This window comes from Argopecten irradians, chromosome 2 (genome assembly GCF_041381155.1).
Source record: "Argopecten irradians isolate NY chromosome 2, Ai_NY, whole genome shotgun sequence".
Classification (NCBI taxonomy): Eukaryota; Metazoa; Mollusca; class Bivalvia; order Pectinida; family Pectinidae; genus Argopecten; species Argopecten irradians.
The window spans coordinates 58,695,503-58,715,641 of NC_091135.1; the positions used below are offsets into that span (position 1 = coordinate 58,695,503).

The 20,139-nt window shown below is 35.8% G+C and overlaps 1 pseudogene; it reads left to right on the plus strand.

Annotated features, from left to right (window-relative positions):
- Window positions 1-2,071: 2,071 nt before the first annotated feature.
- LOC138316074 (N-acetylglucosamine-1-phosphodiester alpha-N-acetylglucosaminidase-like) lies at window positions 2,072-19,717 on the plus strand (annotated as a pseudogene).
- The last annotated feature ends 422 nt before the right edge of the window (window positions 19,718-20,139 follow it).

A 20,139-nucleotide genomic window follows, 5' to 3' on the forward strand; every position in this document is an offset into this window, starting at 1 on the left:
CTATGTATGGTAAGATAATGTAGTGAGCTATGTATGGTAAGTAGTTAGTGAGCTATGTATGGTAAGTAATTAGTGAGCTATGTATGGTAAAATAATGTAGTGAGCTATGTATGGTAAGTAATTAGTGAGCTATGTATGGTAAAATAATGTAGTGAGCTATGTATGGTAAGATAATGTAGTGAGCTATGTATGGTAAGTAATTAGTGAGCTATGTATGGTAAGTAATTAGTGAGCTATGTATGGTAAAATAATGTAGTGAGCTATGTATGGTAAGATAATGTAGTGAGCTATGTATGGTAAGTAATTAGTGAGCTATGTATGGCGGTATTTTGTTATTAAACACATATTTGCCTTTTAGTTTCAAAACTTTTATTTTTCCAAGTTATACGGAGGATCTGAATAATAACAGTATACCGAAATATGGTTTAAATCAAAATTACTATTAAAAGGATACAGATTTCGAGAATCTGTGGTTTAAGAAGAATAAACTTGACAAGTTTTCTGTGTATTAAAGCCATCTGTCTCTAAAGATATGTAGGATGTGTTTTTATTGACAGATGTGAAAATCAATAGTGTCTGCGGGCTCTACAATTATAGTTTATCTCAGAAGATTTATCTTGAATTTATGAGAATACAAACCATGGCTGATCTCAGTCATGGGAAGTCATGTATAACCAGATATCCTTTGTATACACAATTATACTACATTCCCCGTCCCCGCTGGCCCTGTAGAAACTGAATCGGCTATGGAATGTCATAGTGAACATCAGAGTTATAGGGTCATCCTCGATACTCAAGAACTAGTCTAAACAAAAACTGTTCGTCAAAAACAGCCAAAACAGTGGTACTTACCTGGAAAATGTCAATAACGTTTTGGCACAAACGGTACAAAATGTACATGAGAAACGGTATAGAGTCGACTTTCCAGTTTACAACTGTACATTTTCTGCGCCTGTTTCGATAGAGTCGGCGTTCCAGTATACAAATGTACATTCTCTGTGCCTGTTTCGATGGAGTCGTCTTTTCAGTATACAAATGTACATTTTCTGCGCCTGTTTCGATAGAGTCGGCGTTCCTACTCTTTCCTGCCGTCAGTATGCTGCATTTTTTTTAAAACATCTACATGACTAACGTGGACTGTATCCTAGTTTTCAAGTTTTCTTTTATTTTGGGATGGCTTCTATCTTTATTACCCCATGACCAGAAGTGTTAGCAGACCTTTAAGTTTTACAAGTTGATTTATACCCATAGTGGAAACCTCTCTTTGTCATTATTGAGCACAGAAAATTTTCCATTCATAATTGATTCAGATAAATGTATTGACATTATTATTAAACATACATTTTAAAACTATGTGTAATACTACAGAAGCATTTCCATAAATATATCTCCTTTGTTATATTTGATATGATTCAATTTTGCTTGTTACGAGCATTTTCATTGGCTTAAAATTATTTTATCAGCCAATAAAGGAAAAAATGGCGTCGCCGTTTTTGAAGTTGCTTCTGATTGGCTGAGATGACGGCGTAATGATTTCCTAAACAAAAGAGTCCCAAAATGAATTTTGAGTATTGAAGATATTATCTTTAGTAAATTGAATTATAAGGATTAATTTGAATAGATTTTTTATGTTATGGAGATATAACACAAAAATCTGAGTGTACTCTCATCATAAACCGCTTAACGGTTTATTTAGAGTATACTAAGATTTTTGAGTTACATCTCCATAACATAAAAAATATGTTCAAGCTAATCCTTAAATATAAGTTTTTGGACCAAATCCAATATGGTGGTCATCGGAATGGCATTATGACTAGAAGTACCTGTAAACTAGGGAAGTATCGATCAATAAATCGATCCCGTTTTAAGTAAGAATTATATATAATAATCATTTGGCAACCAAATGCAATATTATATGTTGTTTGTGTAATCGGTAGCCCGATATTAAAGGGTTCATAAAAACATTTGGTCGTAAAATATCAGGTGTGGATATACGCTCAATTTGACTGACGGACCAATAGTATTGTAAGTCATATCGTAGGAAGACAAGTAAATTTTCGCTTTAAGAGCTCCATAACTTATCTGTCCAGGAATTATAATACCGTGTCCTGTGTATAGCACTAAGTCATGCATGACTATGAGGTTAGTCAGGGTAGTTGTGGATATGATATGGATGTGATAGGAATACAGGGATTTGAAGGACTGATTCTCGCCTGGTAGGTAACGTATACACAACGTAAATAAGGGTTATGGGATTATATTCGAACAGATGCTGTGAATGTTTAATTGTGAAATGAAATAATGAAGTGTGGCATGCACAAGAGACAACGCTGGTCGGTGCACAGACACATATCTGCACCCGATAATACAGGGTCAAGGTCTGTATGACTCGGCCGGTGTAACGTTGAAAATGGACCTCCGTTGAAAATTGACCTCGGGTCAGTTTTCAACGTTGAAAACGGACCCCGAATGCCGTTGAAAATTGACGGTGTCTAGGGTCAATTCTCAACGGCAGGTCTGTTGAAAAATGACCGTTGAAAAATTACCTTGGCAAACTATCAACGGATGGTCTGTTGAAATATGACCCTAGTACATTCACATATATAACTGTTGCACAAACCAGAAACATATATACATTTATGATAGGCAGATGTACCTCTCTATGTCCCTAGGGGCTTTTAGATAAACTCTTAAATAGTTAAATACAGCAGAATAACTTTGATATGTTATAAAAGTTAAGTAATTTCAGATGGTTTGAGTACGATTTTGGAAAGAAAAAATAATATTTTTAGCTTATATGTTAATAAAACAAAATGCACTTCCGGTTTTGAATGCCTGATTTTCGAAAAACCAGGTAAAATTGCTCATTTTCATACTTTCAAAAATCATATTAAATAACCATCAATTGGATAAAATGATCACATCAAACCATGATATAATGTTTAAACTTTGTGTTGATGCAAAAGTATCATGTTTAAAAGAATACACTTAAATGTAGTTACCCAAGGGAAAATGCCTATAAACTGGATGTCCCTCTACCTGTCAACATAGACAATATATGTTTCTGCACAAACATAATTCTCGAATTCTGTTATCGCCATTTCTAATATAAGCGACCCTTCTGTGCTGGTATTTAAATTACGTAATCACCTCGATTTGAATTGAAATTTGTTATTGTTATCATCGTATAAAAAATACCTCATTTAAATATTTTGTATGTTTATTATGGAGAATACAAAACTTTAATTTTTTCTATAGTTATTTTGTTCGCCCGTTTAGATAATGTTAATTTAATTGTTCTCAGACTGAGGAATTGCTATATGACACTGAGGTAACGTAGTAAATATAAAAGGAATTGTTATGTGGTGTTCACTTCCGAGTACCAGTGGATAGTGTTACAAAACTATAATTATGGGATATTATTAATTTATTTCTTAATGATTTTTTATGATTATATTTTCGACGATTTTACGTTTGTCAGACATTGTTTGTTGTTTTGTTGTTGTGTGATGTTGTGTTGTTATGTTATGTGGTGTTGTTGTGTGTTGTGTTGTGTTGTGTTTTAAACGGGGGTCCATTTTCAACGTTACACCGGCTATATGACAGTATCATCACTAACAACCTGTAAGATATGACAATGGAAAATACTTTAAATCGACAGACAGATAATTTAACTATAATTTTTATTAATATATGTGAGACAACATATATAATGATATCTTTCCTGAAGGCGTAAAAATATTGGATACGAAAGGTATATTTCCTTTGTGCATCATTTCGTACCATCTATTTATAACTGTGTATGCAGATACTTGGCAGTCCTCTTACCGAGTGACTTTACAACAGTCAATATAAACGTTTTCATACAATTCGCTATTTGGTTATTTGGTAATCACGAATGAATGAATGGTATTCGAACAATTTGGTAAAATGTTTGTCCAGAAATATATATGAGAGAGAGTGACCATTTTTATGACCAGTAGATGTATGTGCCTAGGGATTGTTCCCTATTCTCCTAAAAAGTTATATATATGAGGATGACTGATATATCATTAATAGTTAAATAATTATCAGACGATGTGAGAAAATTTTGAGAACTTATTCAAACATTCAACTGCTTTCTTGGAGGATTTATTGTCCTATAAATCTCCTAGGATTGCAGACAAATTAAATAGTGCGTTCTCCATACATATGTCGAAAACCAGGTACGTAAAATCCTCTAAGTATTGTTACTCAATATGGAATAGGATCAACAAGATCCAAAATTATTATTTATGCCAAGACTTAAAAAACTGGACACAATAATACTTCCACCACTTTCGAAAATCTACACGAAAACGTTTACATATGTGGGGACCCCGGGTATGTGGTATTGATCCATTCACTGGTAGATATAGGGATAAGTTTTCAATAGCAAACAATAGCACCACTCAATAGTGATTTGTCCTCACTTTCTCCCATTGGTCCCAGCAGTGCTAGTCCTCATTCGACTTTTTATAACACGAATGGAATCTCGCTACAGAATTTATGCCTTTTCATAGATGTATTATGTAAATATTACATCAAAAAATTTAAACCTTTTTCCATTTATTTACTGCATACTTCCCAACCATCTCACTAATGGGAAAACGTATGGTGAATAAGTATGTCACTTGCTACCCACAGTTGTGTCCACACATAATCCCATTTCATGGTCAATAAGTAAAGTTTATTACATGGGTTTCAAGTAAGAAAGGATTTATTACAACCGAACGACGAGAAATTATGCAATTAAAAAAAATATTTGATTGAAAAATACACACATTTCCATCCCTATACCCTATTTTCCCATTTTTCTTTGTTTGATTTACTTGTTCGTACTATGTTTGTGAGTACCTTTCGATACTAGGGGTTGGCTTAATATTGATACAGATTTTTTCATTACCATAGTAAGGAGCACAAGAATATTTGGAATATAAAGAGTCTGGGAAATACTGAACCAACATATTTTTGAGGGATATGTACTGTATGAAACAATTGTATCATAATCAAGTTTTGATCAATTATTAAAAGAAAATAAGTAAAAACAAGAAATTTTTGGAACCTTTAATTGTGGAAGTAAATTGTATCTAAAATCTTATGGGATCTCTCATAGTGTTATTTGTTGATATAGGGGTTCATGAAGTAAATCAAACACTAATTAGCCATAATAGTTAACCATCTTTATTTTAATGTCAGATAAGATATATACCCAGTTCGCCATTGACCATGTAACAGGGGTTCTTTTTTGAAACTTAAAGAAATTCTCAAAATATCAAATAAAAACGCTCAATTGATTGTGTATTATAACAAAATAATAACATGAGCTTCTGCGTTGTAAGTATAATAGTTCAATGCTAACCCCAAGTCTATGCGGCGATATTGAGGATTTCGGTAGAACCCCATAACGAATTAAAACAAGAGGCCCAGAGGGCCTGTATCGCTCACCTGGTTTGTAATGCCAAGTAATGTTCTAAATACAGGTTCATTGTTTCTTTTCTGAAGGAATTCGAATATTTACCTCTAATTCACCTACTGGGCCCTACCCATCCTACCCCCGGGGGGTCAGAGCCAACATTTATACAAGTTCTGTTCCCCTTCCCCCATGGATGTTTGTGGCCAAATTTGGTCACAATCCATGCAGAACTCTAGAAACAAGTAGCAATTTATAGGATTTACCTCTATTTCCCCTATTGGGCCCCACCCCTCCTGCCCCCGGGGGGTCAGAGCCAACATTTATAGAAGTTCTGTTCCCCTTTCCCCAAGGATGTTTGTGGCCAAATTTGGTCACAATCCATGCAGAACTCTAGGACAAGTAGCGATTTATAGGATTTACCTCTATTTCCCCTATTGGGCCCCCGCCCCTCCTGCCCCGGGGGGTCAGAGCCAAACTTTATACAAGTTCTGTTCCCCTTCCCCCAAGGATGTTTGTGGCCAAATTTGGTTACAATCCATGCAGAACTCTAGGACAAGTAGCGATTTATAGGATTTACCTCTATTTCCCCTATTGGGCCCCGCCCCTCATGCCCCCGGGGGTCAGAGCCTAACTTTATACAAGTTCTGTTCCCCTACCCCCAAGGATGTTTGTGGCCAAATTTGGTTACAATTCATGCAGAACTCTTAAGACAAGTAGCGATTTATAGGATTTACCTCTATTTCCCCTATTGGGCCCCGCCCCTCCTGCCCCCGGGGGGTTCAAAGAACCAAACTTTATACAAGACACTGATTCTTTCCCACGTCTCCCCCAAAGGATGTTTGTGGCCAAATAGGGGGCGTTCTAACAATCCATGCCAGGACTCCTAAGGAGGGGACCAATGTAGCGATGTAATCAGGTGCTTTTGTTACACTCTATTTCCCTATGGGGCCCCGCCCCTCCTGCCGCCCGGGGGGGTCAGAGGCCTAAACTTTAATACAAGTATCTGTTTCCCCACCCCCCAATGAGATGTTTGTGGCCAAATTGGTTTCTATCCCCCCCCCCCCCAATCCAATTGCAGATGACGCTCTAGGATAACAAGTAGCGATTTTTAGGAATTTACCTCTAGTTTTCCCCCTATTGGGACCCCGCCCCTCCTGCCCCCAGGGTGGGGTCAGAGCCAAACTCTTATACAAGTTCTGTTCCCCTTCCCCCAAGGATGTTTGTGGCCAAATTTGGTTACAATCCATGCAGAACTCTAGGACAAGTAGCGATTTATAGGATTTACCTCTATTTCCCCTATTGGCCCCGCCCCTCCTGCCCCCGGGGGGTCAGAGCCAAACTTTATACAAGTTCTGTTCCCCTTCCCCCAAGGATGTTTGTGGCCAAATTTGGTTACAATCCATGCAGAACTCTAGGACTAGTAGCGATTTAAAGGAAATGTTGACGGACGGACGACGGACGGACGACGGACGACGGACGACGGACGCCGCGCCATGACATAAGCTCACCGGCCCTTCGGGCCAGGTGAGCTAAAAACCCAACAACCGTGTTTAAAGTATAGATTTTTGTTTTATGTTATGTGTTTGAAGTCAATGCATGTTATAGTCTAGAAGATAATCAAAGCAGACTTTAGGTTATACTTTACTGCACAGGTAGTTTAATGAACTGACAAACACTGGTATGATTATTGTTTTATAATGTTACCAAATAAAATCATATCTTAATCTCCACGCTTGTTTGAAATATTTTATCTTGTCTGATATGATGTGTTGAATTCTTTTTTTGTAATATTATATATTTTATTCACAGTTTGCTGTCATCACTCCAGATTGTTAACGCACTACACAACAATTTGAATGCGACACGATGTTCACCGATCAAATCAGGCCGAGTTTCATCCGCAGTCGTTCGGTCTAGTGGATTCCAGTCCATATCACTTCAATTTCCCCTCGTCAACTATCGCTACACCTACGAGAACGCCGGTGAACGCCATCTTGTTGTACGTCACGTGCGTGTGAACTACCCATACCAGACCTTGTCTGTCCTAGAACCTTGGTTTCCGGCGGCTGTGACGTAAACCGCACGTTTGTTTCCAAGACAACGGAACTGAAATCTTGCTTGGTTGCTATGAATGCAGGATTTTTCTATGAGTTTGGTGCTGGAGCCGGCTGTTACGGTATGTTTACATATTCTGAATAAGATAAACTAGGAACTTGGATTTAGCCATATACCCTATTTAGGAAAAAAATCAGGAATTTTCAAAAAAAAAATTTTTTTCAAAGTTTAAAAAGTTGTCATACAAAGATATTATTCTCAGTAGAAAATTGGGTGTAATAAGTTATAATGCTACATCCAATGTTCTTAACAAATTTCGATGCAATCGTTATACATTATAAAAAGGTTTGTTGTCGGGAATCACGTGACCACAAAAGTGTGCATTCCAATAATAAAATATGGTTGAATCAACTAAAGAACGTGAAAATCAAGATTTAAACAACTTCCCGCTCTTGGTCAAATACTTCATAATACTGAGTACGCCCTGCGACCGATAACGATATTATATTTATGTGTACCTTCCTTTTGCCTGAATGTGTCGTAGAATTAGATAATGGTAATGCCAACATGAGCGTTTTCGTTATGATAAAAGTCATTAACTATAAAGATATGTGACTCCCGGCTAATTTTTTACGAAAACGTTCATGGTCTTATTGACGAAAAATTTAGTTCAGATCTGAAACCATATTGGCGTCTTGTTAAGCGTTTGATGAAGACTGGTCAAACATCTCAACAAATTCCAACTCTTGTAGATCCTGAGTCTGATTCCCTGGCTACGTCTGACATTGTAAAAGCTAATGTGTTAATCAACTATTTCTGTGGCTTTACACGTTTAGATGAACAGTTCAAATTGTATCCGTGGTCATAAGTGTGAGAGTGCCTATCATTTTTCCCAATGTAATAAGTATGTGAATGGCAGAATTATTTTATTAGATAACTTAAGAAACTTGAATGTTGATTTATGTTTTACTATGTAGCAGCAAGCTATATGCTGATCATATAAACAAAAGTATTTGAGACACGTGTATCAATTCATAAGTCCAAAAAAAGTAAATTTTGTATTTAATGTTATTTATATTGTTTAAGTCTATTGTCTCTTGTTTCGTCGTTGTATGTAAGGAGAAGGCTTTTATAAGTTGTAATAACTTTTGTCTGGTCCTTTTGTCTTTTGTATTGACAATTAAATATGTTTGAACTAAACTTTAATTTAGATTACATCAGTCACTTAATATATAAGTATTATCAATCATTATATATCAATGTACTGTTGTTTTATTCACCATTCACATTTCTATATTATCAATCATTATATATCAATGTACTGTTGTTTTATTCACCATTCACATTTCTATATTATCAATCATTATATATCAATGTACTGTTGTTTTATTCACCATTCACATTTCTATCGTGCATCCTGCTTATAAAGGTCAGATTTGTTTTTTTACTTTTCATGAGACAAAATAAACCTTGAGTGAAAAGTTTCTTTGAAAACAGCAGGCAGTTTTGGATTTATTTGGAATCTTTTACCTTCCCCATCCCTTCTTTCTCACTGCACCATTGTTACACCAGATTAAAAATATCTAATTGTGGATCGATTCCATTTATGTGTTAAAAAGATTTAGTTTGTTAGTACCCGTCAATTTATCAAGACATATTTGCATGGAGTATTTCGATGTGTATACACTACAGGACTACAGGACTGAGATAGTAACAATTACAGGAATCACTTTTGACATCTATCATAGTTTGGATTAAGATGTTGTTATATCGTCTTTTGAGTAAATATCAATAGTGCTATGATATTTTTTATAATTCTAGTATAGAGGTTTTTTCTATCACTGCAAACAAAATTAAAACTCTCAAGTAACACTGTTAATACATAGTCAAAAAAATGAATTACAAACAAAGATGTGATGTTTATGTTATATCTGATATAAATACTCATATTATCATTTAACGACCGAAGTTATTTTAGGCCAAAATACTATGTTTTCTTCAGCGATCTATTGAAAACCACCAGGTTTGGTGAATTAGGCTGTGAAAATCATTCAAATGGACAAACATTTCTAATGCCTTATACACACTGGTTTCAACTCCGAATTTGTGTACTGTATAATTCGTTATGCTTTATATATGTTAACATGAAAGCATACAAGCAAAAATCACTCTACAATTACTAACAACACTGTAAAAATGTGAAGAGAAATTGTACAGCACAACTTGGCTTCATAATATGACTTTATCTGTGTATGTACTCATTTCACTGCGCTGTAGATGTAAATATGATTTTTGTGAGTACTGCCAAAAAATCATTTCAGCTCTTATTTGTACTTGTAAAACTCAAACCTATGCATTTTGGTATTCTCGTCCTCAAAATGTATAGTGAATAAGATATTAAAAGTTCTTTTTGATTCGTGAATATGAAAAGTACGGCACATACAAATTAAAAAAATATTATTATGAAGATATAATTTATTAACTTATGGGATAAAAATGTATGTCTTATAAGAGTTGACTGTAGTGGAATTCAATATCTCTATTTCTATTTTGAGCATAGTAACCATATCTTAGGGGTACAGAAGTTGCCATTGGTAGCATTCGTTATGTGAAAAACCGTCTTAATGCTAAAACAGAAATGATCGTTTTACTTGATTTGCTTCAAGGAATGTTATCATCGTTTACAGGAAATATTGTAAGTGATGGAAGGTTCGTCCGTGACTCTGGCGGGATACAAAATGTCCACTTCGGAATTAAGAAAAATGGCGACATCTTTGTAGGGTAAGTGATATTTGTATAATCTTTACTTTTTGCTATAATTTAAAAAAAGATAGATAACATCCAGCATATAGAACTCTCTAGATTTCGTTAACCTCAAGTCGATTGGATTATAGTAATACATGTAATTGGTAATTTTGGTATTAGTTACTGATATACTTTATCAGAAACATTTATCAGAATATGTTTGATGCAAATATACAACAATTGAACTGTATTAATTATCTCTTGTCAGAGAATTTTTCTCGAGAGGCAAACTGCAAAGTAACATATGCAAGTCTGTGAAGGGATCTCATGGGAGTGATCAATGAATCAATGACCGTTGTAGTCCAGAGAGAAAACTGTAATAAATAGTTTTGATTGTACAACAGTCTTACTTTAATCAAAGGGAATCCCCATTATACGATTACAGATTTAGTCGTCTTCTCCGAAAATTAAGAACACAACCAAAGGCTATCTACATCTTGATAATTTATCATTGGAAAAAATCATAAATATATCATTTCTAGTCGTGTTACTGCTTCATCAAAAATAAAAGTCATCCTAATGTTTGCTGTTAAGATAACAGGGATACATCTGTAAATAGTTTATTCTATAGCAGGACATACCTGTACGGTGCAGCCATAATTGATACAGTCACAGTTGAGTTTGTAATCCTTTGTGCTATCGTTTTTGTTGACACGGCTTTCTCCCAGCAGGTGATTGGTACATTCCACAGGCATCAGTGTGAAAACTGAGTATGCTTTTATTTTGATATACAAACCTATGTTAAACATTAAATGGACAAAATAATAGTAAAAAATAGAAAAAAAAGTTATTTTAGGTCTTGTTTTCATCTTCAAAAATCTTTTGACGTACATAACTGATACTTTTACAATATTTATGATCTGAATTTATATATGAGAATAGGTAAAATAATAGGCAATAACAGTGGATTTGAAAAGATAATGACTACATGTGTTTGATATACGAATGTGTGAACTTAAGTTGGTACTTGAAAATATAATAAAACAGTAAACATGTTAATTACTATATCGCCTAATATTGGTATAATAACTGGTTCACCACCAGATATGAAGCATGCTTATGAGATGATATTGTTTATACGTCTATAGTTACCTAACAGCGGATGACATGAAGAGACAAAAATTCACCCAGCTCGTCAGTGGAGTGATCTGGCTTATCAAGGACGGCAAAGTTAACGTCAACGACAGTTTGGGGTACGAATGTTTCGCGCCAATCAAAGGTATGTGGCCAAATACGCAGATACTCCAAGGAAATTGTGGAAGAATAAATGCATTTAAAAGGAATCTTAATGGAATGGTAATATATACTTAATTGTATGCATATTTTGTCTTAAAACAACATTAATTGTGCTGAGTAAGACATTAGAGCGCCTGATTTATGAGAGATGTCCCAAGTAGACAATGAATAACTAAATGACATCTTTAAGTTAAGGGGAAGTAATCCTATTATCAGTAGCGTCATTATCATTACTTCGTCAATATGTTAAGTTGGGTAGTTTGTTTTCGTGTCATTCTCATAGATACCACACTATTTTAATCGATTCGTTATGTGAACGGAGCAGTAAAACACAGTGTGCTAACTGTTTAAAATAATGAGTTTGATACATTGGAAAATTCAATGAAACAAAGTAACATATCAACGACATCCTTTTATATAAAACAATTTACAAAACTGAAAAAGTTTCGTTCACGGTAAGTCTGCTACCTCATGGGTTTTATCACCGTATGAATGTTTCTTCTACCCTAGCATCCATTTATCACCGTATGAATGTTTTCCTACCCTAGCCCCCAGGTACAACTTCACGAACTCGCCGTCTGCCAGGTCAGCTATTGCTGTCGACAAAGACGGCAGGGTGATGCTGATACAGATTGATGGAAACACGAACGAAAGAGGGTAATGTTTGTATTCAGACTCCGCCATTCACATTAGTTTTCAGTCCTTAATAATCAATTGATTGTACTTTTCATTAATTCATAAAATTCAATACGAAGTGGAAGCTAAACTATACATTTTGGACTCAGTCCAGTTAATTACAATGGAAATTGTCAACCATAGAATCATGTTGATTTGTTAGAAGAACATAATGACATCTTTGTCTGGGCGTCAAAGTTTTACTTCGGAAAACTGAAATCATTCATATAGTAACGACCGGTTCATTACCCATAAATCAAAGGGAGACCATGCATATTGTCATGTTACAAGCTTAAATTCTACTTTTGGAATGGAAATAATACTGATAAAGATACTTTGTTGATTTATTTTATAGAATAATACTGTCAACAGAACATTAGTGTAATGTGTGTTATAAATGCGTTAGATATTGATGACTCATTGTAGGGTTAACCTGCATCAGTTTGCTGATATTCTGTTGAAGTTTGGCGCGGTACAGGCCGTGAACTTAGACGGAGGAGGCTCTTCGTCACTACTGATAAATGACACGATGATCAACAACCCTCCTGATATCTGGTGAGACTGACATACCAAAAATCACCCAATAAATATTAGGGTTTATAACTCATCTTAATTTTGTTATTACAAACTCATTTGATAGCTACATATTGTCCATGCAGTTAGGGTGTAAAAACCATGAAAGGCGACCAAAAATAGGATACTATAGTTTCTCTTTTTTCTAGCTGGCTTTCTCCTTCCTAATTTCCGCTTCACTTTTGGCCATGAGTTGGACGCTCGCTCTTGGGAGAGAGGCTATGGGGTCTATCCCCTGGTGGAGACACAAAAGAATCTATAAAAGTGGTAGTGTTTTCTCTGCTATAGCGCTTCGCATTTGGAGTGGGACGACCAGTTTGCCCGTTGTATATTTGTCAGTATGATGATCTCAGATGGGATGAATTAATTGGTCTGTGATCGTAATATTAAAAGGGCAAGAGTTATCATACTACAAAACGTTATAACAAGAACCACGCACCACACACACTTCACACGCATACAACAATCGCATACACGCTAGGTCGCCTTTAAATGACCCTGTTTACAAATAGGACGTTAATCTATTCAACCGTGACAAGTATACCATTTCTGTTCAAGTAGTTACCGCAAATAAGAGTCTGGTGGTAACAATCTTTGGATTATAATTTGACCTTAGTTTGATCTTGATGTATGTATGTGACAAATGTCAACGACAAAAGCAGAGACGCTCTCACTTCCGTATCATTGTTTTAGTGAGGACGATCCTCGGTTTCGATGTCCACGTACTGTATCTACGGTACTCTGTATACATGAGCCGACCTGTGAACGTGAGGACTGTTCCGGTCATGGTCAGTGCATAATGGGAAGGTGTAACTGTCACTACCCATGGGGTGGACAAGACTGCTCTCAGCTTTTATGTTATAAAGGCTGTTCCTTTAATGGAAAATGCACTCCAAGTATGTCAAATAAAGATATTTAGTATCCTTACCTTAAAACCACATAGCAAACTACATGTATAATATAATTAGAAAGCCAGGATTTTAACCTGAAAGAAAACTCAAATGTCTCTTCAGCAGATATATTAAAGCCATAGTTGCTTGTTTATAAAAAAATATTTTGTAATACATTTCTTAATAACTTTGTTGGTAAAGTATAATCACACTGAGGATTTCACAACAGATACAAATAGGGAAAGCTAATTAAATTAATTTGTATACATCATTGAACGTGATCAGGTGGCTGTGTCTGCAATGCTGGGTTCCATGCAATAGACTGTAATAAACGGTGTCCAGGGGGGTATTATGGGAAAGGATGCACTAAAGTATGTGCCTGCCATAATGGTGCCACTTGTCATGCTGTGGACGGTTCGTGTAGCTGTGCCCCTGGATACAAAGGCCGAACATGCGCAGAAGGTAATTTAGTTTTGTGACTTACCTTGGTCAGAGTAAAACCTTATAACAATAAGGGAGTATCACAACTATAATGATAACACATCACAACTTTGTTTTTCGACTAGGAAAAAGTATGAGGCGGTTACATAGATGAAATTATCATAACAAAGTCTGGTCTATTATCAGAAAAATATCCTTAGGCGTATGATCTGTATCAAAAAAGAGAATATTGTAAAAAAATTAATCCACCGTATGGTCATGACACCGGAAGTAGGTACCCCCTGAAGCGAGAGTGAAAATCAGGATTTGAACAGAGCTAAGATTGTCGCTTTTATCTGCATTTTGAGACGTTGTTTTGGATACTGACGTTTAGTACAAGTGTTTCCCAATGTATATAAGCCACACAAAGATATATAAGTGGTTTTCGAGAAGTGTCCCGAAAAAACCTTGACAGATGTAAACATGCACCACACCAAGGGAGGTACCGACATAATTAGAACAGATGCGGGAAAAGATCTTTTCATCGCCCATAAATACATAATTCAGTACTACATTACTCTATTATTATATATTAGGATAGATTCACAAGCAAAATACTTCTCAGCCCCATCTATTTGTGTTATGGAAGCAATGTAAAATCTCGGTGGTGTACGGCTCATAACAAACGAGATGTATGGCTTAATTATAGTGACCTCGATATTGGTAATTACCATAAAGATAATAAATGAAGCGTAAAATTCTAAAAACCTATATTTTTCAGTCATATGACATATAGCACTATAATTAAGCCATATCAAGTGTTTCGCATCATAAGTTATTGAAAGAGATATATAGATATATATATCACATAGATATATATCTCTTGAACAATTCATTAAAACCAACAGTAAATTAAGATTGTAAATTTATTGTTTAATTACTTAAACCATAATAGTTATTTTACCATGTTGGCATTAACACAAAGCTCAAAACTCATACAACTGAGGAAAATTGAAAAGGTGTATAGGAGGAAAAAAGAACATGTCTGCGAAAAACGAAAATGCGCGAGCGGGAACTCATCTTTAACGATGTCTTTCTAGATAATGTAATAACAGAATGTACATGTACTATCATTACCTGGTAATTTGTCTATTTTAAGCCTGTAACTATGGATACTACGGTGACGACTGTAGCCAGGTGTGTCAGTGTGAAGACGGCTGTTCGTGTAACCATATCACGGGGAGCTGTAATGGGACGGACAGGATAAAAAAACTACAAGGTAGTGACAGTATATCCAGCCTTAGATATCACTGACTGTAAACGTACTTCGCAGTCCGCTTTTAGCGCAGATGGGAAAATCTGTAAATTATATTTATTAGCAATTCAGTGGTTCCATATTGGAAATACCCCAATACTAACTTTCGCGCTGTACTTAAATGTAGTGCTTCAAAGACAGCGCGAAAAGCGCTGAAATAAAACTACCGCTAAAATAGGTACATGTTCGTTTATAGTGTATTAAACATAAACCCTGTCTACTTATGTAACGTTTCATTCATTACGCTATTAAGATAAAAAGGGAAATTTAACTTTTGAATCAGCAAATAGCTGGTTCCTACATAGCACAATGAGATACTTATGTGTGGGATTGCATGCATTCGAAACATTCTAAAAATACATTTAAAAAAAAAAAGATTTATAAAATATATCAAATGATAATGGGCCTTTTGCAGTTTGTAATTGTGTTGCCGATGGAATTCTTAAAGACGAAATGCAATTAAAAGCAGACCAGCGGACGAAATATGAGTAAGTGTTAGACAAATGTTTCATGAAACTCAGAGTTTAATTTAAAAATATTATAGTAAAGCTAAAGGAAACATTATTTTATATCTATAAATGTAAGCATAAACACATAAACATGGAATATCTACATGAAAATGAAACAATTTGGTGATACGAGGTCTGTAAATGAACAAAATGTATAATTTTTTTGGAAATACGGATGTAGAAGTACATACCAAAGTTGAAAATGAAATAAAAATGATATGACGGTGTGCTTCATTTTGAGCTACTATGAATAAAAAAGCTATTTGACGCCAATTGTGATTTTACCTGAATTTCACTGTTTTGACCATGCATACGGCAACATTAAGCAATATTTTCCAAATGAAAGATATTAAAACCTTAAATCGACTAAGAATGGTTTGGGCCCATTTTGGCCTCCAAATCCGTAATTAACGTAATTAACGTTTTCTAATTTTACAGCTGCAGTTGCCATGGTAACCATCCGAAATATGCATAACTTATGAAAATGAGAAATCTTGACATTTACAAATAACAAACTAAATATTTACTGAGAATATGTATGCACCTCCGATTTGTCTTTAGAAGAAATATAAAGTTTTTGTCAAAGATGCGCTATATGGTTTGTTAGACAGAAAAACAAATGACCAAAATTGTGAAATATTCCTCATTTTCATAAATTTCACGGATATGGGAGGCCAAAATAACATAGAAAAATTATGTACTAATAAATAAACGTTCACTCATCATGTCTTATGCAAAAAAAAAAAAAAAAAAAAAAAAAAAAAAAACAATGCAGAGGTATTTCAATGAAATCATAATGTGGATTAATAAACAATCATAAGGTAAGGCCGAAAATATATTGTTATCTCTCCTAACAAAAAAAACTATCAACCACAGAAATATTTTTGTAAGATCCGATATATGTAGACATATCAGTATTGAAGTTTAATTTTTGTGACACAGGGACATTATATCATAAGCCTTTATCCTGTTTTACAGTTGAACTACATTTTATAATAACATGCGTATATATTAACGATAGGCTTTGACTACTGTAACCTAACAGTAGTAATATAGGCGTGTCTTTATACAAAATGGACTGATACTTATTATGTTACTTATGGAGTGATAGGACAGCAGAAATCATCGAACAGTTAACTGTTTAATCTTCTGATGTCAGCATCAGGGAATATGTCATTCTTGAAACTTCCTTCCCTTTCTCTCTCTCTTCCTCCTCCCCACCCCTCCTATCTGTATATCTTTCTGTGCCTGTGATCTGCCTTCTCTCTCTCTTCCTCCTCCCCACCCCTCCTATCTGTATATCTTTCTGTGCCTGTGATCTGCCTTCTCTCTCTCTTCCTCCTCCCCACCCCTCCTATCTGTATATCTTTCTGTGCCTGTGATCTGCCTTCTCTCTCTCTTCCTCCTCCCCACCCCTCCTATCTGTATATCTTTCTGTGCCTGTGATCTGCCTTCTCTCTCTCTTCCTCCTCCCCACCCCTCCTATCTGTATATCTTTCTGTGCCTGTGATCTGCCTTCTCTCTCTCTTCCTCCTCCCCACCCTCCTATCTGTATATCTTTCTGTGCCTGTGATCTGCCTTCTCTCTCTCTTCCTCCTCCCCACCCCTCCTATCTGTATATCTTTCTGTGCCTGTGATTTTTTGCCTTCTCTCTCTCTTCCTCCTCCCCACCCCTCCTATCTGTATATCTTTCTGTGCCTGTGATCTGCCTTCTCTCTCTCTTCCTCCTCCCCACCCCTCCTATCTGTATATCTTTCTGAGTCTGTGATCTGCCTTCTCTCTCTCTTCCTCCTCCCCACCTTTCCTATCTGTATATCTTTCTGTGCCTGTGATCTGCCTTCTCTCTCTCTTCCTCCTCCCCACCCCTCCTATCTGTATATCTTTCTGTGCCTGTGATCTGCCTTCTCTCTCTCTTCCTCCTCCCCACCCCTCCTATCTGTATATCTTTCTGTGCCTGTGATCTGCCTTCTCTCTCTCTTCCTCCTCCCCACCCCTCCTATCTGTATATCTTTCTGTGCCTGTGATCTGCCTTCTCTCTCTCTTCCTCCTCCCCACCCCTCCTATCTGTATATCTTTCTGTGCCTGTGATCTGCCTTCTCTCTCTCTTCCTCCTCCCCACCCCTCCTATCTGTATATCTTTCTGTGCCTGTGATCTGCCTTCTCTCTCTCTTCCTCCTCCCCACCCCTCCTATCTGTATATCTTTCTGTGCCTGTGATCTGCCTTCTCTCTCTCTTCCTCCTCCCCACCCCTCCTATCTGTATATCTTTCTGTGCCTGTGATCTGCCTTCTCTCTCTCTTCCTCCTCCCCACCCCTCCTATCTGTATATCTTTCTGTGCCTGTTATCTGCCTTCTCTCTCTCTTCCTCCTCCCCCCCCTCCTCCTATCTGTATATCTTTCTGTGTCTGTGATCTGCCTTCTCTCTCTTCCTCCTCCCCACCCCTCCTATCTGTATATCTTTCTGTGTCTGTGATCTGCCTTCTCTCTCTCTTCCTCCTCCCCACCCTTCCTATCTGTATATCTTTCTGTGCCTGTGATCTGCCTTCTCTCTCTCTTCCTCCTCCCCACCCCTCCTATCTGTATATCTTTCTGTGCCTGTGATCTGCCTTCTCCATCTATTTCTCCCTTTCCAAAATGTAAATATATAGTCATCATCTTAATGTGTACAAACGTTTTTAGAAACTGTATTGAGATAGGGCTTAAAATAAGTTGGACAACTTCCCATTGTATATACATTTGTACATTTACTTGAACAATAAAATATGTTTAAATCAATACTTATGTTTATTTACAGTTTAATGACAGTGGCTATTGTGGTTATTGGACTAGAGGCGTCCATTAGTACCATCCTGAACTTAGTCTTGTTGTACAGAGTGTCCAGCCAGAACAGTACGTCAAATGAAAGATATAAACAACCATAAATATCCTGACAAATATTTGCATGTTTAAGAAAAAGATGAGCATAATACATGTAGTACACTGTATTTTTTAAATCGTTATAATATGTGTGCTGTTTTGTTAAAAGTCCACTACCCATCCAAAACAAACATTAAAGGTTTCCTAAAAACAAAAAGGATATAAGAACTTTTGTATTAATGGCCTAAGATGAGGTTACAACACCAAACGAATGCAATATTCCATGCGTGATATATAGTAACAGTGAAGATTGATTTCGCTGTTTTGCCGTTTGACGTTGAAAGTCAATCAATGCGTAGTAATAAGGACGATGGCGGGAAACATAAGACGACCCGCGTTATGAAAATTAACATTAAATTTATCTTAAATAAATTGTTAGAATGCGATGATAAGTGTAGTATAAGCGGTAAGCTAATAACCTTTGCGTCTTTCTAAAATTATTAATCTCATTTTACTTTCTTATCTTAAACATTAAAAGCTGTTTCGGAAAGGTAGTCGACATTTACTTAAGGTTTGTTGAATGATACTTTCTAGTATCTATATATGGATTTTATGCTCGCAATGTTAAAGCATAGTAATTCAACGGCAATATAAACAACAGAACAGAAACAATAAAATGAACAAATATAAAGTTTTTATTGGGTACAGGCCCACTCTCCTCAGTTTATACTGTTTTTTGAACAGGCAATGCTAAAAATGTAAAATTATCGGTTGTTAGTACGATAGCTAACTTATCCCCAAATTAGATATATGTTCGTGAAAGAAAACTCTTTCATTATGATTTGTGATTAATTTAAATGCTCGGCTTGAATGGCTTACATTGTATCTCTGAATCATCGTTCCAATGTTGTTACCTTATACAAACTTTTAATAAAATATGGAATATTGAACCGTTTTCTGTCTTTTTCCTTTTTCCATTATGTTGATTTATTATATTTCAGTATAATATACCAATGCTCTGTCAACATTTGTTCAGAGTGTCTATTAAATACGATGACATGTACTCATTAATCAAGTATCATCTTACCTATCCATTTGGACGTATGGCGTAGGTTGTTTTTATTATCTTAGATTGCATGGCGTCCAAATTTGGATTATAACCACCATCAACTTTATCATATCATTACATACATGTAATAGGGTGGCAACGTTTTAAAAATAATTTAAATATTAAAGGAATGAATTTATGTGTGTTGGCGCGGTATTTCACCATCACATATCTGTTAACTTTTCTGAGACGGCAATAGGTAGCTGCTTATTTCCGTTGATAATGGCGCTAAAGAATTATATCCACCGCTACGTCATTACAGCG